General features: G+C 55.3%; 1 protein-coding gene across 4 annotated transcripts in view; it reads left to right on the forward strand.

Moving 5' to 3' along the window:
- Positions 1-653: 653 nt before the first annotated feature.
- The window catches only part of Pald1 (phosphatase domain containing paladin 1), a 71,658-nt gene continuing 47,396 nt past the window's right edge, over positions 654-24,915 (forward strand). Inside the window, exon 1 of one of the 4 annotated variants that reach the window (XM_077105425.1) lies at positions 654-759. The gene's annotated coding sequence lies outside the window, so the exon portion shown is untranslated. The other 3 variants (XM_077105424.1, XM_077105428.1, XM_077105426.1) reach the window with 3 other exon arrangements.

Below are 24,915 nucleotides of genomic sequence, written 5' to 3' on the forward strand. Positions count from 1 at the left end.
ATGATTCCAACTCTGTCCCTGTACTTGTCTGTCCTGTATAGCGATTTTCTGAATACAAAATTAATGTGCATTAATTCACAGTAGGGAATTTGCAGACTATAAAACAGTACATAGAGAAAGAGAAAAATCCTCATGATCTAGCTGTGACCATGGTGAACATTTTGGGGTATATCCTGTTTCCCAGCCTTAGGCATTCTTGTTCACATGTATCTTTTCATTTAGAAGACTCACACTGTTCTGCAAACTGCTTCCTTCATGGAACCAGAATGTATTTCCAGGCTAATTAGCGTTTTTTTGTTTGTTTGTTTTGTTTTGTTTTGTTCACCACCATCTACAAATAAATAATGCTATTCCTCAGGACGCCTCCTTCAGGAAGCCAGCCAGCCCATTCAGCCGTCTCTCTCCCTTTACACCAAACACCTCCCCCGCTAGCCTAGCACCTCTGACACTGTAAGCTTCCAAGCACAGACAACGCCTAGGGATCCCAGCCCTCAGTGCCCTATGTATACAATAGGTGCTCAATCAATAAGGAATAGGGGGAGGTGGCCGAGGCAAAGCAAAGGAGGATGGACCTGGAGTCGTGTCCCTCAGCGTGCATGCCCGCCCACGGCTTTGCTTCTTGTTGGCAGCCAAAGGCTTAAAGGTATGAGCGGGCGGTGCCCCAGCTGCCAGCTGTGCTCTGGCGGGACGCCTGGCACTGTAGGCCGAGGTGCCAGAGGAGGCTGAAGCCCTGGCAAGACCTACGACGCAGCTGGGGAGGTGAGTTTGCGGGAGGCTCCGGCGCCCGGCGGTGGGAGAGCGCGCCCAGGGCGCACTGACCAGTGTTCCGCTAGCAGAGCGGCTGCGGAGCTAGAGGCCCTGGCCACGGGGGCGGCCGGTGAGTGTCCTCGACAGAGCACCGGACAGACGTGGGGTGAGGCGGCTGGGGTGGGTCCCCGGCTTGCGCTCGCTGCGGGTCCTGCTCACGGTGGCGGCTCCCCCGCCCTCCGGGCCCGCCGGGGGCTCCCGAGAAGCTGGGCTACTGTGTATTGAGCTTCCCTCTGGGCCAGTCCCGTGGGTGAAGGCTACCCCCGGGTTTGCCCTCAGCGGAAAGTGTCCCATCCCATCCTTCCAGGGGCTTCATTTTGCTGCTGGTGCGGAGGGGTGGGATGTGCCTGCTTGGGAAATTGTGAAGCGCCATCAAAGTGTGGGGGTCTGGGGAAGAAGAGACTGTTCAGGACCTTCCCGGACCGGCTCGGCTCCGCAGGTGGTCTCAGGGAGAGGCAGAAGAGCCTCTGGGCACTGCCACAGCCCCCAGGAGCCCGATTTATCATAGCCACTGCTCACAGGCACCCGGACTCCTGATACAGACATTTTGGACTGTGACCTCATTTGGAGTTCCAATGACTCCACTTTGCTCTGATGACTGCTGCCCCTTCACGGAGGACAAACTTGGGCTCAGAGAGGTGCTGTCCTTTGCTGGAGGTCATAATGGTCCCAGGCACAGTTACCCTGAGGCTAATGAAGCCCTGCTCTCCACTTGGAGTTGAAGCCAGGGTTCTTGACCATCCACTTACATCCTCAGACCTTTTGATCTCTCTCTCTCTCTCTCTCCTCTCTCTCTCTTGTTGTTGGTGGTGCTGGGGATTGAACTCAGGGCACCTGCCCACTGAACCACATCCCCAGCCCTATTTTTTGTATTTTATTTAGAGACGGGGTCTCACTGAGTTACTTAGGGCCTCACTAAAAATTGCTGAGGCTGGCTTTGAATTCATGATCCTCCTGTCTCAGCCTCCCCAGCAGCTGGGATTACAGAACCTGTGCCACCTGCTTAAATTTCTCATTTTGAGAGGAGGTCTTGCTAAACTATTGAGGATGACCTCCTCTCTCACCCTCCCTAGTAGCTGGAATTAGAGGTATGTGCCATGGAAGCCAGGCTGAAACATGACCGAATTCTGTCCTTGTGTTTTGTGTTCTTTTTCTTTAAATCCCCTTCTCCAGCTATATGAGACTCCAGCTTCATCAAAAGTGATCTCTTTGGCAGTACAGTGGTCCTCCCCTTTTCTGTAGAGGATACATTGCAAGACCCCCAAGTATCAGATGCCTGGAACTGAGGATAGTACCAACCCTGTATATATTGTGTTTTTTCCTATTAAATATATTCCTATGATAAAATCTATGAAATAGCCACAGTAAGAGATTAATAACCATGACTACTAATAAGAGAACAATTGCCATGTTAAGTAAAACTAGGGTTACTTGAACACAAGAACTGTGGTACCATGGTACCACCAGAGTTGATCTCATGATCTAGACAGTCACTGAGTAACGAAGGGGAGGGTAGCATAGGCAGTGTGGACATGCTGGACAGAAGGTTGAACCCACGTCCCGTCCTGAGCAGGACAGAGTAGGATGGCTGGAGATCTCATCACATTACACAGAATGGCATGTGATTTAAAACTGAGAAACCGATCATTTCTGGAATTTTCTTTCTTTCTTTCTTTTTTTTTTTTTTTAGTATTTTATTTTATTTTTCATACCTTAATTTTGTTTATTTGTTTTTATGTGGTGCTGAGGATCGAACCCAGGGCCTCGCACATGCCAGACAAGCAATCTTCCGCTGAGCCACAATCCCAGCCCCCGGGAATTTTCTATTTAGTATTTTTGGACCACAGTTGACCATGGAAAGCAACACCTCAGATCAGGGGTCTACTATACCTAGTCTGCTGTCCTCTGGAGATTTCTGGGGCTGGCCTGTGCAGGCCTGGCAGGGAGAGAAGGTCATCCATACCCTGTCTATGTGCTCACAGGACCTTGGCAAGATTCTTGGCTTCCAATGAGTCCAAATAGGTCAGACTTCTAACGTCCTGCTGTGCCAAGAGCAAACTCAAGCAGAGCCTCTGTGACCTTGGGCCTGTCTCTGGGGCTCAGTGTCCCTTATTGAGGAAAGGGTAGTGATTATAGGAGGGACTTCAGGAACCAGGGTGAAAGTGGAAGGAACACAAGAAAGAGGCATTGGAAAGCTGTCGCAATTCTGCCCAAGTCCTCTGTCCCCCCCCCCCCCTTGAGCCCCTACCCCAAGAGCTGTTTCCATCCATGCACACCACCAAGCCCTGGCGCCCCTCTTTACAGCCAGCTCTTCTCTCCTCTGCGGTCTTCTCTTCCACAGCCAAGGGGTCCACGGTCAGGCCCCCCACCCCCGTGGTCACTCCTCACCCGGTTCCTTTCTGTGTACTCCTGGCCCCGCCTACCGTGGGCTCCGCTCGGACTTGGGCCGTGGGAGACTCTGCGTTGCCAGCCAGATTCCAGCTCTGCTGGGCCTCGCAGCCGCCTTGGCACAGCTGAGATGTCCCCTCCCCTTGGCTTCTGTGCCAGGCCCTTCTTTCACCGTCCGACTGCGCCAGCTCCCGTCCCCTCCCCTCTGCGCTCTGCTCTGGCTCCTCCCGCCCCTCCCTCTACTTGTTTCCCCAGGGTCTCCGCCACCCTAAGGCTCCCCCACCCCCAGCCTCATGCCTGTGGCGCCCTGCCTTTCTCCGCCTCAGGCCACCCCTCGGCCCTCTGGACCCAGCTACCTGCCTCCCTGCGCACCTTCTTGGCCTTTCTCGAAGGTGTCTCAACTGCGCTCATCCAAGTACTGTGCTCCTCCCCTGCGCCTGCGCCCGCAGCCAGACCCCTGGGTCCTGCCTCCCCAGCCCCACACCCGCCCATCCCGCACCAGCCCTGTGGACCCTGATCTCCAGGATCCATCCACTCCTCTTTGTCTCCCTCCACGCTGCTCCCAGCCGCCACTGTCCCTCTCCTGGACAACTGTAGTGACCTCTCTGCTTGCCCCCTGCCTCCGGGAAGGAGCTGAGGCACTGGAACAGGGTTGCGCTTCCATACCTCCTGTACCTCCAGGATAACACAGAACCCTGGCCGCCTGTCTCTTGCCACCCCAGCTCCCTGCTCTCCAGCTGTTGCAGACTTCTCTCAGTCCCTGGACCCTCACATGCTGTTTCCACCTCAGGGCCTTTGCCTTGGCCATTCCCCTCTGCCTGGAAGCCCCCTTTCGCCCACCCTGCTTGGCAAGTCTTAGTTTAAATCTGACTTCCTGGGAGAGAGTCCTTCCCTTGCTAGGCTGTCTGAAGAAGACCCACCTCACACTCCCTAACTGCACCCTGTATTTTCTGTTCAGGGCCTTTATTGAGAGATGTAGCTGTGGCTTCATTTGCGGGGCTGTTGATTACTCTTTGCTTTCCCGCAGATGGAAAAGCCCCCTGGGGGGACTGAGGTTGCTCTGCATCCCGGTTGGGTTCCAGGCCCAGGGTGCGGCACCCAGGAACACCTGTCGTGAGGGAGAGGATGAGAGAGGTTGGCTTGGTCTCACTGCCATCCGTCCAGCAGGTGGCCTCCGAGGCCTGGGCTTCTTTTTACAAGTCAGTCCTCAGGCTGGAGAGCTAAATGGCAGGTGCTGGCGCCAGGCTGCCTCTTTGCCTTCCTGCCTCAGAGAGCCCTCTGCACTTCCCTGGCTTCTGTGAGACTTGGCATCATGGTTGTGGACCTGCCTCTCCTGTAGGGACTGGGGCGACTTGAAGCTGAAGGTCTGATGCAAACTGCTTGTTCCTCGGCTGGGCAGAGCTCAGACAGTAGCGTGGGAGGAAGTTGCCTTGGCCCAGGGAGAGACCACTCCTGCAGGCTGCCCTTAAGTCTTTGGAGCCAATCTCTTGGTTCTAATCCTGGTTCGAAGGCTGGCTAGTTGTTAGACTTCATGCAAGTTTCTTAGCCAGTCTGTGCTTTAGGTTCCACCTCTTTGAGAATAGCTCCTGCCTCTATTGGGAGGCCAGAGTGAGGAAAGACATCAAAAGTATTCAGCAACCCGGCGGCGCAGTGGCACACACCTCTAATCCCAGCAGCTGTGCAGGCTGAGGCGGGAGGATCTCAAGTTCAAAGGCCCTGAGCAACTCAGCAAGACCCTTTCTCTAAATAAAATATAAAAAAGGGCAGGGGAATGTGGCTCAGTGGTTAAGTGTCCTTGGTTCAATCCCTGGTACAAAAAAAAAAAAAGTGTTTAGAACGGTGTTTTGCATGTAATAAATGCTCAGGAAATGAAAGCTTTTATTATTGAACAATTCTTTCCCTCCTGTTGGAACCCCCAATCCCAGCTGGATGAGAGGCTGCCTGCTGTGGCACGGGGCTCTTGCACACACATACACACGTGGAAAAAAAGTCCAAGAATAACTTGAAAACTGCACCTTGACCCAGCTGGAATGCCTCCCCCCAGGACAGGAGGGCCTGGCCGATGCCCTGTCGCCCCCCTGGCCTTGTGCCTGCTGCATCCAGCACCGTTGGCTTGGCAGGACAGTTGTTATGGCAACAGATGACCAGGCGTACAAGCGGGCCAGCGGCTGGCCTTGGCGGGGCTCTCTGGCTTTTTAGGAGGGGGTGGCTTCCTGCCAAAGCACAGGCCCTCCTGGGGCTCAGCTGCAGCTGCCGCCACACCCTGGCTCCTGGGCCTGGGAACTCACAAACCGAGCCAACCCTGAGCCTGCCTCTCACTTCTGGGTGTCCCCGGAGCCCTGGGCACGTGCCCTCTTGCCTGTTTCTCACACTCCACTTAGAACGGTCCCATGTGGGCCTTTCTCCTCCGCACCACCACGATGCCCAGAGAGTTCAGATTGCACCTGGCACCTAGTAGGCCTCTCTCAGATGATTGTGGGGTGAACAAAAAAAGCAGAAAATGAATCCCCTCTCACCAGCTTGAGGGGAGTGCAGTCCTGAGACATAGCCTCACCTGCTGCTGTGAAGGCCCATTCGTCCCACAAACATGTCTTTAGCACCTACTGTGCGCCAGGAACAGCTGCACCTGGAAACAAGACGAACCCAGGAGAACATGTCCGGGTGGAGGAGATGACAAGAAGCAAGAAGCAAACCAGCAAGGAAAACAGCCAGTAGTGAGTGGCCATGCTGGGGACCCAGGGGTCCCGTAGGTGGGGACAGGGAACTCTCTCCAAGGAAGCAGCCTTTCCCGACTGGAAAGAAGGAAGGCCTGGAGGAGGGGCATTCCAGGAAGAGGGACCAGCAAGCTCAAAGGCCATGAGAAGGACCACACTTGTAGAATTTTAATTAATTTGTGTATGTGGGGGCGGGTGTGCTGGGGATGGAACCCAGGGACCCTCTACACTGAACGACATCCAGCTCTTTTATTTTAATTGGAGAATTTCTCTAAATTGCTGAAGCTGGCCTTGAACTTGTGATCCTCCTGCCTCCGCCTCCCAAGTCGCTTCCCAGCGACAGGCGTGGGCCACTGTGCACAGCTGAATCTTATATGACCCTTGAATCTGGCTTCTTTCACTCATAATTAATTCTGTGACTTTGACCGATGATATTTTGCTGCTATTGGCAGTTCATTCATTATAATTGCTAGGTAGTGTTCCATGATAAGACACCATCACAATTTATTTATCCATTCTTCTCCCTTTGTCTGTCTCTCTTTTATCTTTTTTTTCTTTTTGGTACTGGGGCTTGAACCCAGGGGTGCTTATCCACTCAGTCATATCCCCAGCCCTTTTTTGTATTTTATTTAGAGACAGGGTCTCACTGAGTTGCTGAGGCTGGCTTTGAACTCACAATCTTCCTGCCTCAGCCTCTGAGCTGCTAGGATCACAGGCGTGCGCCACTGTGCCCAGCTTCCATTCTTTTCTAGATGAACATCTGCTTCCAAATTTCTGTCTGCTCTGAATAAAGCCAGGGGAGGCATTCTTATGCCAATCAGGCCCTACAAAGTGTGCACTGAGTATTAATAGATTATAGGAGCCAGTGGAGGAGCCTCTCATTCTACTCTTTCATTTTATAGGTGGGGAAACTGAGGCTCAGAGAAGGAATGAATTTAACCCAGTTACCTGGGAGTGGCTGAGGGGGACACTGCTGACTCTATTTTAGGCAGAAGGTCCGGGGTCCCAGGGAGGGAAGAGAGAGAATATTTATTAAGCACCTACTATGTGGCAGGTCCTCCATAGGTATTATGCCATTTGCTGCAACCCTGAAGATAACGTGCAATTCCACCTCCTTGTACCCATCTTACAGAGGAGGGGTCTGAGTCTGCAGCCAGGAGGCACGCAGGCCTGTCTGACTCATGAGTGGAGAAGGCTTGATGGGAAGGCTGCAAAGGTGCAATGAAGGACTTGAGGGGACCTCTGAGGCTTGAGGTGCGGCAGGGGGAGCCCTACAGCCTTCCTTCCCCCCAGGGTGGCTCAGAGCTGGATCAACTCAGGCTTCAGCCCAGCTCTGTGACCTCCTTTCTGTGTGTCCTGGGGCCAGCCAGGTCTGCCCTGGTGGCACCCTGGAGCTGAGGCTGGGGGTCTCTTGACTCCCCATGGCCTGGCCATGCCCCTTTCCCCCCGGCTGTCTCGGTTCCATGCCCCCCTGCGCACGCCGTGTGGGGTCCCCATCTCAGCACACTGATCTTCCAGAATCAGGCCTGACTTCAGGACCCTGGGAACTTCTTGGGGAGGTCTTTTTGGCTTTGTCTTGTTTTGTTTCTCATTCCGGGGACTTTTTTTTTTTTTTTTTTTTTTTTTAATTGTGGTAAAACATACAGAACATAAAATTTAACACTTGAACCACTTTTAATGGTTCAATGCTACAATGGCATAAAGTACATTCAGATTGGGCGACCGTCACCACCATCAGTTTCCAGAACTTCTTCAGTCCCCAAGCTGAAACTTCATACCCATCATACACGAATGAATTATTATTATTTGACATTAATTATTTAATAGTGGATTCCCTCCCCCCCCCCCCCCCCCGCCCCCGGGACGGTGGGCCTGTGAGACGAAGTGAGAGAACGTGGACTAATTTGAAGAGAAAAGACAGGAATTTCAGAGAAGACACCCAGGGCTCCATCTCCCAGCCAGACCCACAGGGCTTTCCTGCCCCCCTTCCTTCGGGCCTGGCTCTGGCTGCCCACCCCCACCCTGGCAGCGTCCCCTCCGCAGGCAGCCTCGAGCAGTCCAGCCATTTCACTGCCTCCTTCCCCCTCTTCAAATATGTGGAGTGCAGAGTGACAGGGGGCAGGCTGGGAGGGGAGGGGGCCTGTCTCCATGTAAAGTGCCAGCTAGGTGTGAAGTCAGAGCCCAGAGGAGCTTCTGGGCAGTATCAGAGTGGCTGGGTCGTGAGACAAAGAAGGGCTTCATTCTTCTGCTGACCCCCATGGAAGAGACCCCCCTCAGGGGCACCTGGGGGTAGAAGGACCATTGCGGCTCTTTTGGTCCTGCAGGTTCTCACCCATCCTGGAGAGCCCCCGGTGTTGAGCTGCAGGTCTGGGCCCATCAGGAGATGGCATTTCTCAAATATTTGAGAGGCAGACCCCTGGGAGGAGGTATGTGTGTTCTGGTGGTCCCTGTGTGTGTGTGTGTGTGTGTGTGTGAAGTGACTGGGAAGTGGGTGTCCAATTCATGTGAGAGAAGGATGTAGGCTGTCCTAACCCCCCCTCCCAGGATTCTGCAGAAAGCAGGCTGCCCCCAGGGGATGAGCTGCTGCCACAGGGCAATGCAAGTCCGTCAGCAGGCTGGTGGCAGGACATAAGGGCTCTGGGCTTGGGGACAGTTGGGCAGATTCCTCAAGTGCTCTGGGCCTCAGTTTCTTCGTTTGTAAATTGAGAATAGTAATGGAAAATGCCTTGGGTTTTGGGGAGGAATGAGATGGTGACTATGAAGGCCAACATGGTACCCAGCACTTGGGAAGCACTCAGGAAAGGCTAGGAGCCCAGTAGGGGGAATCTGGAGTGAAGTGGTGTATTAGTCAGCTTTTGGTTGCTGTGACAAAATACCTGAAAAAGTCAATTTAAAGGAGTAAAGGTTCATTTTGGCTCCTGGTTTCAGTCCATGGTCGGCTGACTCCGTTGCTCTGGGCTGTGGTAGAGCATCATGGCAGAAGGTCACGGTGGAACAGAGCCAAGATATGTCAGGCAGCAGGCTAGTGGTGGGACACTGGCTTGCCCCAGTGACCTACCCCCCCCCCCCCCGTAAGGCCCCTCCAACTACAGTTTCCTCCAGCTCCCATGAGTCCATTCCATCATGACTCCATCACTGGATTAATCCATCAAAGAAATCAAAGTCCTTGCAATCCAACATCCAATCACTTCCCAAAGCCCAACTCGTGGACACTGCTGCACCCGGAGCCCCAGGGGACATTCCTGATCCAAATCATAACAGGTGGGGAGTTAGCTTAAGTCCTCGCAAGAGCCCCGTGGCCTTGACCTAAGGCACTCATTCCAACAGTGTCTCCACATTGTCTGAAGTTTGTCACCTTCCATCAGGTGGACAGTTTGTCTACCCACCTGCTGCAGATAGGTTCTGAAAAGAGTATCTTGTGTTTATGTGCAAGGTAGATGACAGATGAGGAGACTGAGGCCCAGGGAGGTCCCTGGACTTGCCTGCTGCAGGCATGGGGAAGCAGGAATTAGGTTGGATTCAGGGGAATCAGGAATTAGGTTTGGATTCGGGTCTCTAGAAGCCTGGTCAGGGACCCTATCTGGTCACAGCGCTATCAGGTCTGCCCCTATTTCCCTCTTGGTGAGAGGGGTTGCCTGGCCCAGGAAGAGGGCAGGGATGGGCCCCAGGATGGCTTGGAAGGAAGCTGTGTTTCTTTAGAGACCCTCCCCTGCCTGGGCTTTCTCGTGGACATCACGTAGAGGACAGAGCACAGTGGACTGGTGTGGGAGAGCCAGGGAAGGAGGCAGCCAGGGTGGAGGGAGAGACCCTGAGAGCTCACTCTGCTGTGGTTCACACCCAGTGAGGCGCCACTCTCTAGAGGATGAGGAAACGGGCTCAGGGCTTGGTGGGGCGGATCTGCCACGCCCAGTGCACACCTGGTGCACACCCAGCGGCTTCCACAGGCTGAGGCCCGAGGATCACAAGTTCAAAGCCAGCTTCAGCAACTTAGTGAGGCCTGTGTCAAAATAAAAAAATAAGGGGCTGGGGTTGTGGCTCAGCGGTGGAGCGCTCGCCTAGCACGCGTGAGGCCCTGTGTTCAAACCTCAGCACCACATACAAATGAAATAAAGATATTATGTCTGCCTACAACTAAAGAATAAATATTTAAAAATAAAAAATAAAAAGGGCACGTGGTTGGGAGGGGTCAGAGCTGGCATTCAGACCTGGCTACCTGACTGCAGAGCCCCCCACCTGGAAGGTGAGCTTTGAATCATTGCCTCCAGCCCTGGAGAGGCCCCCAGGGTGGGCCGGCTGTGTGTGCTCCTGCTGAACCTGGGCCAGCACATCTTCAGTGAAGAGGAGTTGGCACCGCCCAGGCCCCTGCCGGGGAGTTGGGAATGTTTTAGCCTGGGACAGACGGCTAAGGGCCTGTTATCCTGGTGCAGCCAGGATAACATCAGACACTTGATGAACATCAGACACTTGCTCCTCAGGCCCACCCAGGGCTCAGGTGTGACTCTCATGCACACAGGCAGGCGGGGAACAACTGCCCTGTCCTGGCTTCAGGTTTACTCCTCACTGCAGGACAGTGAATGCTTATCTCTGTTGGCCTGGGGGTGCCTGGAGGGGACTTCCAGCAGAGCTTTGGTGACCCTTGAAGTTACATTCCCAGCCCCATTAATTTTTCAAGACAGCATCTCTTCAAGTTGCCGAGGGTGGCCTTGAACTTGCGATCCTCCTGCGTGCAGCACAGGGCACAGCCTGTTTGTTCTCAAGATGAACAGAGATGAACTGGGCCATTCCCTGTGACCTCGAGTGGCCCCTGTCTCTGCTGGGTGCCCGCAGAGGAAGGTAGGGTAGTATCTGTCCCCTCTGAGAAGATTAGCTCTCAGTCCCGAGGACAAAGAAAGAGACTGGGCTGGGTAATGAATTCTTTGTCCCTGGGAAGAGTCAAGCAGAGACAGGTGACCACTAGCCTTAGGGGACTTAGTCCAGGGATTCCTCCAGGTGGGGCAGGGTACACTGGCTGGCCTCTGAGGCTTTGTTCTGTGCACTGCGTTCATCAGGTCCCGCATTCTGACACAGGGAGGGGTGACAGGCCGTGAGGTCTGGTTGCTTTAGAAGAAAACCAATGAAGGAGAGGGCAGGGGAGTACCAGGGGCGAATCTTGACAGCGTCATATCTGGACGATGGTTCACAGAATTGATTATGCTATTTTCCACATTACTGCATACACAAAAGTGTTCAAAGTCAAAATTAAAAATGGCTTAATAATTAGAATATATCATAAATGCATGAGATAAAAAATTCCATCTGTACAAAAGGATAGTAGAAGGAAGTCACCTTCCTGTCCCCAGGCCCAAGTTCCCCTTCTAGGGATAAGTCCTCTTGGGAAACTTCCAGAGGTTGATCCGGAATATAACTTCATGAGCCTATGAATATAAATATGATTTAATTTTTCATTATTTAAAAATAGAGTCAAGCCTGGTGGACCACGCCTGTAATCCCAGCAACTCTGGAGGCTGAGGCAAGAGGATCACAAGTTCAAGTTCAACCTCAGTAATTTAGTGAGGCCTTAAGCAACTTAGTGAAACTGTCTCAAAATAAAAAATAAAAAGGGCTGATGGGGCTGGGGAAATAGCTCAGTTGGTAGAGTGCTTGCCTGGCACGCACCAGGCCCTGGGTTCCATCCCCAGCAGCGCACAGACACACACACATACACACACACACACACACCAAAAAAAAAAAAAAAAAAAAGCAATTGTGAAGCCAGTTGTGGGTGGCTGCCTGTCATCCCAGTGGCTCCGAGGGCTAAGGCAGGAGGATTCAAGTTCAAAGCCAGCCTTAGAAACTTAGCAAGGCCCTAAGCAATTCAGTGAGACGCTGTCTCTAAATACAATACAAAATAGGGCTGGGGATGGGGCTCAGTGGTAAAGAGTTCAATCCCCAGTACCAAAAAAAAAAAAAAAAAAGTGACGGTGGCATTCTGCAAGTAGTGGTGAGGCTGACCTGCTGCAGGTCCTGCTCTTCTCCCCGGAGTGTTTCCACGGCCGCTCCACCTTCTGTGTGTGCGCCTGGCTGGGTGGTTAGGCCTGTCATCCACTCTCCTCGACACAGGCACCTTGGTGGCCTCCAGCACTCCACTATCCTGGACACCACCACCCTGACCGTCCCCCCATGTCCACCTCCAGACCCTGACACCATGCTAGAGATAGCTTTCCCCAGCCCACACACATCTGCCTTCTGTTTTAAAATAGCCATGTGGTATTTCTAGTTTCTGGGGGCTCCATACTGTGGCCAGTCCTCTCTCGGTGGACAGACTTTCAGTTTTCCAGTCGCTCACCACAGAAAACACAGAACCTTGTCCTGCTGTCATCTGGCATACATGCGTGTGCCTCCCCAGGCTCCCCCTCCTCCTCCTCCTCCTCTTCTTCCTCTATAATGGTACTGGGTGCTTAATCCCGGAGCTACACCCCCAGCCCTTTTTATTTGTTATTTTGAGACAGGGCCTTGCTAAATTGCTCATGGTCTCACTGAGTTGCTGAACTTAGCCTTGAACTTGCAAGCCTCCTGTTTCAGCCTCCTGAGTTGCTGAGACTACAGGCACAGGCCGCAAGGCCCAGCCAGGCTCCACCTCTTAAAATGGACACATGCTACCAAAAAGGGTGGGGGTGTTTCCTTCTCACCCTCCTCAAAGCCATCTTCTAGCACTAAGGATTTTTAAGGCTCAGAGAGGGAGGTGGTCTGGCTGGGATAACTCAGCCAGCGAGACCGGGCCCAGGCCAGTGACCTTCCCAAGGCGCTGCGTGGGCTCCTGTGTGTCCCAAGTCTCACATAGTCCAGGACCTTCCCTGTAAGTTTGGGGGGGCCTGACCCCCCTGGAATCTTCTTGGCAAGCACACACCCCTGCCCATGGCTCAGGGGGGTGTCACCCAGGAGCTCCGTTCCTGGGGACTGGGAGCTTGTCACATGAAGGCCCCTTGGGAGGCTCTCTGGACCCCCTCCCCGCCCCACCTCCCTGCAGCATCTTCATAAATGGCTCTGGCAGAGCCAGGCGTCCTTGGGAGCTGCGGCGGGGTTGCCTGGAGACAACTGGGCAACAGATCTGGGTTATTTATAGGAGAGGGAGGGTGGGGGGCCGCAGCCTGCTCACTGCAGATGGATGGGCTCCCCCTGCAGGGTTTGGCAGCCCCCTCCCACCTCCTCATTATCCTCAGTGTCCAGGGCCTGGCATTCCCAGGGAGACCATGCAGAAGGCCACTGGGAGCTCCTTCCGGACAGCAGTGGGGGTGGGACATTGTCTGCATGTTCCCAGGGGGCACCGAGCAAGTGCTGGCTAGGGAGGGAGGAAGGAAGGGGGTGAATGGCACCTCAGAGAGGGGTCTTCCCGTGCTCATAATAAGCACGGATACTGCTCTGCATTGCTTCCTTGAAGGCAGCTGTTTGTAAAGGGCTTTGCATTTGTCAGTTCATTTAATCTCTAAATCCAGTCAAGGTAGGTATAACTATCCCCATTTTGTAGATGTAAAAACCGAGACTCAGAGAGGTTGAATGACTTGCCTGAAGTCACACAGCTAAATGGCAGAAACTGAACTGAAACTCAAGTCTGCTGGATGCAGAAACCTGAACAAACCCCCTCATGTTGTGGAGTTGGCAGGGCCCTTGCGTGGCACCTACTCCATCTCAAGCTGACCTGCTTCATCTCAGGCCTCCCAGGGGTCCTCTATAACAAACTCCCAGGCCCCAGGAGCTCTCCTCCCTGAATCCTAGGAACGGGTGAGCGCTTGCTTGCCAGGAAGATTCTGCTCTGAAGTGTCCATTTACTTGTCTTTGAGCCCCTTGAGGGCTGGGCTGGGCTGGGCAGGGCCAGGCCCGGCTCCCTCTGTGACCCCCCATCCAGGATCAGGCACACAGGTCCTTAAAGAACAGTGTTCCATGGGGCTTGGATGCTGCTGTCCCTCAGACAGGGCAGTGGGCTGACCACGGCCCTCACCCTCCTGCCAGCAGGCCTGTGGGGAGGAAAGAAATGACCCTTCTTCTGTCCTCTCTCCTCCACCCAAAGAAAACGGAAACTTCAAGCCAGGTGCAGTGACGCGCACCCGAAACCCCAGCTACTCAATGCCCAGTACTGCCAGAAGTGAAAAGAAAAAATGGGGGGGGGGGGCGGGGAAACAGTTTGAACCTTATGGGTGAATTTGGGAGGTGGGAGATGTGATCCCACCTCCCCAAATTCTGAAGGAGGGAATGGACAGGCACTTACTGACCCTGCTGGTAATGGTGAGGCCGGTCATCCACACATCCTGCGCTGGGCAGGGGCATTCAGGTCCTAGGGCCTGTCCGGGAAGGGAGGGGAGGAGCTCTGAGCCCAGTGTCAAGTAACCCCTCTGGGAGCCGGGCCCAGTGGCACACGCCTGTTATCCCAGTCATTTGGGAGGCTGAGGCAGGAGGATCTCAAGTTCCAGGCCAGCCTGGGTAAATCAGGGAGATGCTCTCTCAAAATAAAACCCCCAAATGGCTGGGGAGTACCCCTGGGTTCAACCCCCAATACCAAAAAGAGGAGGGGGAGTGGGGGGGGAGGGGGAGGGGGAAGGGGAGGAGAAGAAGAAGAGGAGGGGGAAGAAGAAACCCCTTTGCCCTGCCAGGTCTGGGGCTGGGGACTGGGGCTGGGGCTGGTGAGCTCTGGAAATAATAGCAATAATAACAGCTGCTACCAGTAAGCACTGGCAGAGGGCCAGGCACCCCCTATCCTATAGACATTCCCAGGAAGCAAGATCTGGGCACAGTGGCGCACGCCTGTAACCCCAGCAACTCTGGAGGCTGAGGCAGGAGGATGGCAAGTTTCGATGTTAGCCTCAGCAACTTAGTGAGGCTGTAAGCAACTTAGTGAGAGCCTGTCTGTAAATAAAAAAAATTTTAAAAAGGGGCTGGGGGGGCTGGGGTTGTGGCTCAGTGATAGAGTGTTTGCCTAGCATGTGCCAGGTCCTGGGTTCGATCCTCAGCACCACATAAAAATAAATAAAATAAAGGTATTGTGTTCAACTACAACTAACACACACACACACACACACACACACACACATATGTGTATATATATATATATATTTTTTTTTTTTTTTTCAAAAGGACTGGGGATGTGGCTCATGGTTAAGTTCCCCTGGGCTCAATCTTAGTATCAGAAAACAAATAAGTAAATAAATAAAAAGATGCTCACCTACAGGGCCCATGTGGTCTCGGTCCTTGGCAGTACTGTGTCTCAGGGAGCAAGGTGCGGCCAGCTCTGGCCCCGCGTCCCCCAGCTTTGGCAGGCGTGGCGAGGAGCAGGGGCTGAGCAGAGCAGAGGGCCTGTCCCTGGTCTTTCCCAGGTCCCATCTCTGCTGGTTGGAGCCCAGCTCCTGCCTTCCTGCACATCGTCTGTGCCTGTCAGGTGACAGCTCTCAGCTTGAGGGTTCCCACGAGGGGATCTGCAGTTCCACGGCTCCTGTTTCTGCCAAAGGACCAAACTGGAGAGCTCTCCCCAAGAGCACCAGCACCTTGCTTGGGCGGAGGGGACTCCTGGAAGCCTGAGGATTAGAATTGCCCCTCTTTCCCCCTTGCTGGGGCCCAGGGCCTGGTGCATGCCGGGCAGTGCTCTGTCACTGTGGTGATGAGGTGCCCTATCACCTCATTCTTGGCAGCCGCAGTTGGACTGGGTTTGAACTGTGGGCTGCTTTGTGTGTGCTACACACACACACACACACACACACACACACACACGCCCGCTCCATATCCACACCACTCTCACTGAATCCTTGCACAAACATGCAGTCCCTAGTCACATCCCTGCACCGAGTCTGCACATGAGCCACACAAGCACAGGCGTGTTCAACACAGCACAGCACTGCACAGAGCTACCCGCGGCCCGGCCTTCTGTAGGTGGTAAGGGAGGTCTCAGTGCTGTGCTTGGGGGCTGGGGGTGCTGGTCAGGTGAGTGGGTCCTGAGCCCTCTGCTTTCTGTGTCCTCTTCTGGAACCCCCAGCCCTTTCTTGGGATTTGGGGCTTTGTTCTGAGCTCTTCTCAGGAGCGGTGGCTCCAGTTGGCTTGACTTATCTCCCCTTTGGCCTGGTACCAGGAGAAAGGACAGAGTTCATATTATCTCAACAACCTGCCCCAGTTCCTAGGACTCTCCCGTCCCGGGCAGCTCCCAACATTCAGGCCCGGGTGGGAATCTGGTCCCCAAGGCTTTCTTCCTTCTGCCCCACTCTGCTCCAGCCCCACAGCCAGGGCTGCGGAACTTTCTGCTCTGAGCAGGGACTTGGCAGACTCTGGGGACGTTGGGGTGGAGGTGCTGGGACGGCTGGGCAGTGTGTTTGGATGCAATCTGTGACCTGTCCCTGCTCCTGGGCCTATCAGCCGAGCCCTGAGGCTTCTGTTGGAACCAGAAGGCCTGAGGTTGCTGGTTTTCCTGAGGAGATCTCTGCCCTAGACCTTTCTGCTGGGTGAAACAAGAAGGTCTATTGTGTGCATGGTGAACACAAACAAATGAATGAAAATGTGCCAGTCACGCCCAGGGGACCAAACAGGTCAGATGTGCTTTTATCCTACAGGAGCTCAGTCTAGAGAGACAAACAGCCATAGGGCCCCCCCAACATCTACTGGACTGGGGTACCTGTTTGCCTATGCACATTTGTGTATGTGCATGTGTGTGCTGTTTGTGTGTATATGCATATATGTTGTATGAGAGTGTGTGTGTGTGTGTGCTTGTGTGTACGAATGCTCCCACCTTAGTCCTGGCCATGAGGGGCACATTATCCTGGAATGCATCCACAGAATGGCAGGGGCATGAGTTGGGGCATCTGAGATGGGATATGGAACTTCTTTCCAAAAGGAAGGAAGGAACTGTGTCCAAAGATGGAGCGCTACCCCGCACTACACACTGCACCTGGACAGCAGGTGCCCAGCTCACCAGCTCCTCAAACATCTCTCTGAAGGAGGATGGAGCCGTCTGGTGGGGGAAGAACTTGGAGGCCAGAGAGTTTGTTTACTTTCCCCAGACCAGACAGTTGATGAACTGTGAGCCAACTTGAGCCCAGCTCTGTTGGACCGTGAAGGTCACGTCTGCTTCTCAAGGCCAGTCTTGGCCTTTCTCTGCCCCTCGGCCACCTCTTATGCTGGAGAAGGCCTGAGCTGAGGTCAGATCTTCTCAGGTCCATTCCCTCATCCATTAAAACAGGGATAAGGGCTGGGGCTGGGGCTCAGTGGTAGAGTGCTTGCCTAGCATGTGTGAGGCACTGGGTTTGATTCTCAGCACCACATACAAATAAATAAAATCAAGGTCCATCAACAACCAAAAAATATATTAAAAAAATAAAAACAAAACCAAGGATAATAGCCATGCATGGTGGCACACGCCTGTAATCCCAGCAGCTGGGAGGCTGAGGCAGGAGGCTCATGAGTTCAAAGCCAGCTTCAGCAACTGGGCTAGGCCCTAAGCAACTGAGTGAGACCCTGTCCTAATAAAATATAAAAAGGGGCTGGGGATACGGCTCAATGGTTAAGTGCCCCTGGGTTCAATCCCTGGTACCCAAAACCAAAATACAAAACCAAAAGACAGGGATAATAAAATATTTAGCTCTTTACGTGGGCCAGGGAAGCACCGAGCCCTAGGTGCTGGAAGTCTGGTAAGACCCAAGGCTGTGTGTCCCCCGACCCCTGAACTCCAGGGCTTGCACTATCTTCGTCCTGGGCTCTGATTGGGGGTAAGACAGGTAGTGACAGGTGAGGAAGGAGGATTTCCCCAGAGTGCAGGAGAGAGAGGGAGGAAGTGACTCAACAAACACAACAAAGCCCAGACTCCCGGAGAGGAAGCCGTGGTGAGAGGGAACGCACGTGGGTGCCCGCGGGGGCTGGAGAGCTTAGCGCCAGCCTGGGTCCAGGGGTCATGCAGGTGGGCCCAGCGGCGCAGCAGGTGGAGCCGGGGTTCTGGGCACCTCAGCGTTTGGAGCCACCGAGTGGGGGTGGAGGGTTCCTTCCCTCCCCAAATTCCTGCTTCTCTTTCGCCTCTAGGGGTTGGGGGGCGTCTTTCCTCAGGAGTCCAGGGCTTAGGAGAAAACCACGATTGAGCCGACGGTGTGCTCTTTATGTGTTCATCCTTAGAAACCAAGAGAGGCTGAAGCACAGAGAGGGCAAGCACCCAGCTCAGGTCGCACAGCATAGCCAGGCTGATTCTGTAGCCCTGGTGTTCGTCTCGGTTCCGCCGAGGCTCGGCCTGCCTTTAAAAAGCCGAGAGGGGCGACGGAAGCCCGGGTCCGCCTGTCTGCCGGGGAGCTGCGGTTTTCGAGGGGGTGTGGCGCCCATAGCCTTTGCTTTTCTCCCAGAGCCAGGGAGGCTGTAGGTCGGGGTTGCGTATCTTCCAGAAGGAATCGAGCTAGACCGGAGGGAAGAGGAACTGGCTTCCCGGGCAGACTCCCCCGCCCCAAACTTTTCCTCCCGCCGAGGGTGGGCGGGTGGGCGGAGGGAGGAAGCGGGCCAGGGAAGGTGGGGCCGCGGTTCCTCGCCCGCCCCGGAGTCGCGCCTCGGGGCTGCCCTTCGCGACCTGCTCGGGTGAGTGTGTCTTTAAATCTGAGCCCCCCGCCCCTCCGCGGAGGGGCCGGGGCTCCCGCCGGCCGGGCGGCTGCGGGGCGGTGATTGGCGGCCGGCGGGGTCCGCCCCTCGGCGTGGGGGACGCGGGCGCGGGGAGCCGCGCGGCGCGCTGGCTGCGCTCTCCGCTGGCCGTCGGACTCGGCTCTCCCGGCGTCGCCTGCTCGGCCCGGCGCGGCCTGCCCTCGGGAGCCTCCTGGGCCCGCGGATGGGCCGGGGAAGTCGGGGGCCGCGAGCCGGAGCCCGCGCCGGGCGCGCCCCACCGCTGCCTGCCTCGGCGCCCCCAGTCCGGGCGCAGCGAGCCGGCCGCAGGAGCGCGGATGCCCCCTGGAGCCGCGGGCTGGCAGGTAGCGACGCAGCTGGCCGGGGGTGGCGACGGGAGGGCGGCCCCGGGTCCCCCGTGCCCCAGCCCAGCCCGGGGCTGCTCCGACCCCCCATGCAGAGAGGAGGGGTCCTGGGCCCCCACCCAGCCCCGCGGATTGATGCCTCCCAGGCCGACGGGGGCTGGTGGTGACCCGGTCGTTTTGTACGTCTGGTCACTGGGCCAGTCCCCTGTCCTGAGGTTTCCCTCGGATTGGAGTCGCTGTAGGCTGGCGACACCTCTGCTTTTCATTGCTGGGCCTGCGAGCTGAGCGACCTGAGATGTTGAAGGGAGAGAAGCCCCTCACACCCCGAGATGGGGTCCCCGACTCATCTTTAGGGGCTTTGAGGTCCACACACAGGGGAAGAGTCCGCAGGCCGCTGTGGGCACAGGCTTTGATTCTTGGCTCCGTCTGGCCTGCTTTCTCCGTGGGCCTGAGTCTCCTAGGAGGGTCCATTTTCAACTTCAGAGACTTTTCCTGAAGTGGCAGGGACCTTTCAGAAGGAGCCTGGTGGATGGGCTTCTTAAAGTGACCACCATGGTTGGTGCCCCTTCAGTGGCCAGCATGGTTGTCTTGGGGGAGTCAGAGTCAGAGGAAATGCCTCCTGGCCTCGGGAAGCTTCTGGACATCTCTGCTCTCCCAACCAGAGGTCCAGGCACCATCTCCTGGGCTCTCTGCAGAGCAACTGGAACCTGTGTCCCAGCACCTGTTAGATGTCAGGCTCTGGGCTGTGCTGGGGAGGCTGTGGGTGGTGGGAGGTCTGGGTAGTCTAGTCACAGTACACAGAAGGTTCTCTGACACAGTTCCGATACCTGTCCTGGACCAGTAACAGTGGAAGTGCCCAGAAGCCCCACACTGGTAATGGCTACAGGGTCACTAGGGTGAGGGCCGTTCTCATGCAGCCAATGCAGATGTGCCTTGGAGTTCTCAGGACAGACTCCCCTCCTTGTTACCTACTGGTGATCAGGACTCTTGCCTGGACAGGGAGCAGTGGGAGGGTCGGGGAGATCCTTCTGTCTCTTTATGCCCCACCCTCATTCCCAGATTTTGTTTTGGCATCTAGAAACCCATTTGGTTTCTCTGGTCAGGCTGGGCACAGGACTCTCACAGCTGCCCTGGGGCTCCTGAGGTTTGGGGTTAGAGCCAGCCCTGGGAGAGGTTCAGAGGTACATGGGAGGAAGCCCTCACTTCCTTTCTGAAAAGCCTCCTTTGCTGAGGGCTGGGGAGATTGGGAGGCTGGGAGGCTCTGGGCCAGACTGGGTTTCCGGTGAGTGCAGACAGGCCCCCGGGAGGTCATGGTGTGTCTGTGGTGATCTCCTTCTCTGGTGTTGGCATGGCGGCTGGGGGGCTGGGGCAGCTCTGCCCTCCCACTTATGAGGTTCTGCTGTCTCTAGGGTTCTGCACCCCCTCATCATCCCTGGCAGGTTTCTGCTTTTCTGGAACACTGTGCCAAGGTGGTAGTGTGTGTGCCCAGCCTTGGGTGCTGTTCTGGGAATGGGAATTGCTGAGCTCACCCTACGCCTTTGGCCAGCACTATGGTAACTTACTGAACATACCCACCCCCTCCAACAGGTGGCATACACAGACCTGGGTCTCCCAGGCACAGGTGGGGACGCCTGGGTGGGCATGGGACGTGTGTGCATGCCCAGGTTCAGAAACAGGAAGTGGACACGTGTACAGGAGAACAGGCCAGGACGACTGTGGGATGAGCAAGCGACCCAGGGACACAGACGCCCGCATGTCCGTCTTTGCAGGGATTTGAACCTATCTGCATGGGAAGCAGACAAGTAGGTGGGCCTAGCAGAGCACGTGGATGTGAGCCGACATTTGCAGATACAGGACCCAGGGGCACATACACGGGGCTTGAGTACCTTGGCTGATGTAGAGTCAGCTGTGGGCCTTCAGGGGTGGCACTTGACAGCGCAGACCAAGGTCTGACAGTGGCACTCTGTGGTGTGGTTTCCTTTCTAAATTCCCACCTTGGGGTTTGAGGACCCCAAAAGCTGTGTTTTCTATTTTACTGTGATCCACAGTTGACCTCCCACTCCCTAAAGGCAGGGTCTGTGCCAGGGGCACCTGAGCACCTCCTGGAACCTTTATTTATTTATTAAAAAAAATTTTTTAGTTGCAGATGGACAGAATGCCTTTATTTTATTTATTTGTTTTTAGTTGTTGATAGACCTTTATTTATTTATATGCTGTGCAGAGAATCGAACCCAGTGCTTCACACCTGCCAGGCGAGTGCGCTACCACTGAGCCCCAGACCCAGCCCATTATTCATTTATTTCTATGTGGTGCTGAGGCTCCAACCCAGTGCCTCACGTGGGCTAGGCAAGCGCTCTACCACTGAGCCACACCCCAGCCCTGAACCATTATTTATTTATTTTTGGTACCAGGTATCGGACCCAGGGGCACTCAACTCTGGAGCCACACCCCCAGCCCTTTTTATGTTCTATTTGGAGACAGGGTCTCACTAAATTACGTAGGGTCTTGCTAAGTTGTGAGGCTGGCTTTGAACTTGAGGTCCTCCTGCTTCGGCCTCCGGAGTTGCTAGGATTCCAGGGTGTACCCTGCGCCGGCCTCCTTGAGCCTTTGGTTCCGTCTTCCCTGGACCTCTGGGAGCTTCCTGAGTGTGGCTGCCTGGCCTGGGTGAGCTGCTTCAACGGTTCTTTGCTCCCCAGGATAAGGAGGAACCTGACCGTGGGCAGGTCAGTGATGAGGGCCACTGCCTGCCCCCGCCCCGCATGGCCTCCTCCCCCAACCCTGGGCGAGGATGGACCCCTACCCCTGGCTGGTCTAACCTGGCAGCTGAGTGTCTTTGTCCACCCTGGGCGCCTGCTGGGTTTGAGATTATAGTTGCCTGTCTTCACAGGAGGACCAGTAACCCCCCAGGGGTGGGGGGATGTTGGAGGGTGGAGAGCCCGCAGTGCCCAGTCCTCACGGGGTGGGGTGTTGAATGCAGCCTCCCCAGGCTTCCTTGGTAGCCAGATGCATGGCCCGGGGGACTTGGCCCAGGCCTGGGGCGGGCTGGCAGGCTGTGTGGACTTCTCGTTTGAAAGCTGGTGTGCTTTGTCCTCTCTCTGGGCCCACCAGCCCCTCCTTGGCCCAGGGGGACCTCCACATAGGGTCAGGAAATGGCAGGCCGGGCGCGGGGAAGCTTGGGCCTGCCGCCTGCTGGGCCTCCGGGAGGGGAGCCAGTGGTGCGCTAAGAATAGCCCCAAATCATGCCTCTGAGCTCCCAGCGGGCAGCTGTGCTTCTCCTGTGCCTCTCCTGCCTCTCCCGGTCCAGGCCAGGGGCTTCAGACTGGCTTTCTAGGCCTCCTCAAGCTGGCACTTGGCACCCGGCACAGGGGTGGGCCTGGGAGCTGCAGACAGCCCTCCCTAGGTCTGTGGCTGTGGGGATGTAGTTCAAGGAAGCACTCGGAACTTGTGACAGCTGCGTCCCCCTCACCATCTTCTACCCCTGAGAGACCTGTAGTGACCTAAGAGCATTGGCTGACCACCAGGGTCTGGAGTCCTTCACCTTCCCTCACTAGCTGTGTGGCCCCGGGTGGCAAACAACTTCTCTGTGCCTGATGAGAATTCCCTTAGAGGAATGTGGCAAGGGTGAAAGGAGGTAGTGCGCAGAGAGGCCTAAGTTACGGTGGCGCAGAGGGTGCTCATTAGACGTGAGGCGTGACAGTGGGTGCTGTTGTTATTAGTAGTATTTGGGTGGTACTGGGAGTTGAACTCAGGGCCTCACGCACGCATGCTTGGCAAGAGCTCTACTACTGAGCGACATCCCCAGCCCTAGGTGCTGCTGTTATTGGCATGATGGATGTTTTCTCAGCAGACAAGAGACCTGTGACACCTGAGGGACAAGGACTACTTGTGTGGTGCCACGTGGGGGAAAGGGACCGGATGGCGTCTAGATTCGGGGTCCCTGACCCTGGGTTTAGTATGAGGTGCAGGGGACTCAGCCCCTCAGAGAGGTGAGCTCAGTGCATGCCAGCCTTATGTCACAGCCTGCTGCTGCCCTGTGTGCTGGTGCCCTGCTGCCTGTGCCTGTGTTGACTGGGGGGGAACTGTGTACCAGGGGTGATGTCTCATGGAGGTTGGGAACGGGGGCCTGCAGTTTGCACGTGGACTGGCCGTGACCTGAAGTTCCAGGACCTGTGCGTGCAGTGAACCCAGATGCCCCGTGACTCTCGTCAGAGTGCCCCGGCCCAGGCTGGGCACCCCTCGGAGCTGAGCTGTAGCCGTTCCTATACCAGTTGTAGGAAATCCGTGAACGGCCTGGGCTTGTCCCGCTCTGCCCCAGGAGCTCTCTGCAGGGAGGTCCCCCCTCACCTTTGCAGACTCCTGGGAACTGGGCTTTCAGGAGGAGGGAGGAGGGAGGAGGGAGGCGCATTGCTGGGAGGGCTGTGGGAGGGCTTTGGGTCCCCCTGGAAATGGCCTTGAGGCCAAGAGACTGCAAGGCCGGGGCCTGCTGGGGGAGAGGGGTCGGTGTCCTCAGGTAACCTGGGACCCTGCCAGCCTCTGCATCCTGCTGAGCCGCAGGCCCTGTCCACCTGAAGGCTGTGTGTCCCGCTGCCTTGTCCCAGAGTGGGGGACCCTTGAGCATTCTGGAAGATTCTGTTTGGAAAACATGGAGGGAGACTTGTCTTCCCCCTTTTCTTTTCCTGGAACTGGAGAACCTTGTGAAGGAAGGTCCTGCTGTCCCAAAGAGTTAATGGATATATCCTGACGGCCACCCTGTGTGACGTCACCCTTTATCCTAGGACCCCAGAGGTTGGTATTGACCCCACCCCGGGTGGCCCTCCATCGGAGCCCCAGGACTCTGATTGGCAGGCTTGGGAGACCCTGAGGGTGGTGGTACCCTGTCTTTGTGGGGCTCCCTCCCCACCCTCAGGGCAGAGTCTACAGCAGGAGCTCATGGACTTTGGAGCCCCTACAGGTGGCTCTGCCGGGTTACTCCAAGGCCTGCTGGGAAGCGGTGGATTGCAGTGGCCCCAGAGAGAAGGACCCTCCCTGGAGCTTGCCCTGGAGTTGCGGAGCCCTTGGGAGCGGATCTCTATGAGACTCTGAGCGGGGCCTGAGCCGTTTGGTGAAGCCTTGGTCTGGCAGTTGACTGCCCGCTCTGAACCCAATTTTCTCATCTGCAAAATGGGCATAATAATTTTTAATTTTAATAATTTTTCCCTGCCTACCTGATTACTGGTGGTGCTGCAGGCCTCCTGGAGAGTCCTGCCTGGCCTGTGGACGGCGGAGGGCTGACCTGTCTGGGGCTTTTGGAGGAAGGGACCTGGCTGTGCTGAGATTTTTTTGTTTTTAAAACACTTTTTTTTTTGGTACCGGGATTGAACCCAGGGGCACTTAATCACTGAGCCACATCCCCAGACCTTTTTTATATTGTATTTAGAGACAGGGTCTCACTGAGTTGCATAGGACCTTGCTAAGTGGCTGAGGCTGGCTTTGAACTCTTGAGCCTCCTGCCTCAGCCTCCAGGGCTGCTGGGGTTACAGGCGGGCACCACTGTGTTAGATTTTTATGCTCCCGATTCTGCTGTGACCCCAGCCAGTCAGGGCCAGACGCTCTGAATCGACATTGTCATGCATATTCTCTGACATTTCATGGTGTATAAGCGAAACCCATTTCCTGCCACTCCTGACGTTGCTTGTTTTCATGGTTTTTCCAAATGTAATAATTCAAAGTAGTGTCTCTTAGTACTGTTGTATGAACGGAGTCCAGGAGATAGGAATCCTGTGTTGTGACGTTCCAGGGCAGTCCCCTGCTTACCCAGGGTGGGGTTGTTAGGGTCTCACCTTGGGCTCAGGGACCTTATAGGAGGAAGTGGAAGAGGGAGAAAGCTCCCCCCAGCCCGCCAGTCGGCTTTCTGTCTTTATAGGTTTGCACAGTTTGGATATTTTATATAAATGCAGCGTGTGTGTGTGTGTGTGTGTGTGTGTATTTTTGTGGATCCCCTTTTAAAGGGGGGGACCCTAACTCATTGATTTACATTATTTGAATTGGAATATAAGCTAAATATGTAGAAGATTAGTGTAGAT

The sequence above is a fragment of the Callospermophilus lateralis genome, chromosome 15 (genome assembly GCF_048772815.1).
Source record: "Callospermophilus lateralis isolate mCalLat2 chromosome 15, mCalLat2.hap1, whole genome shotgun sequence".
In the NCBI taxonomy this organism is placed as follows: Eukaryota; Metazoa; Chordata; class Mammalia; order Rodentia; family Sciuridae; genus Callospermophilus; species Callospermophilus lateralis.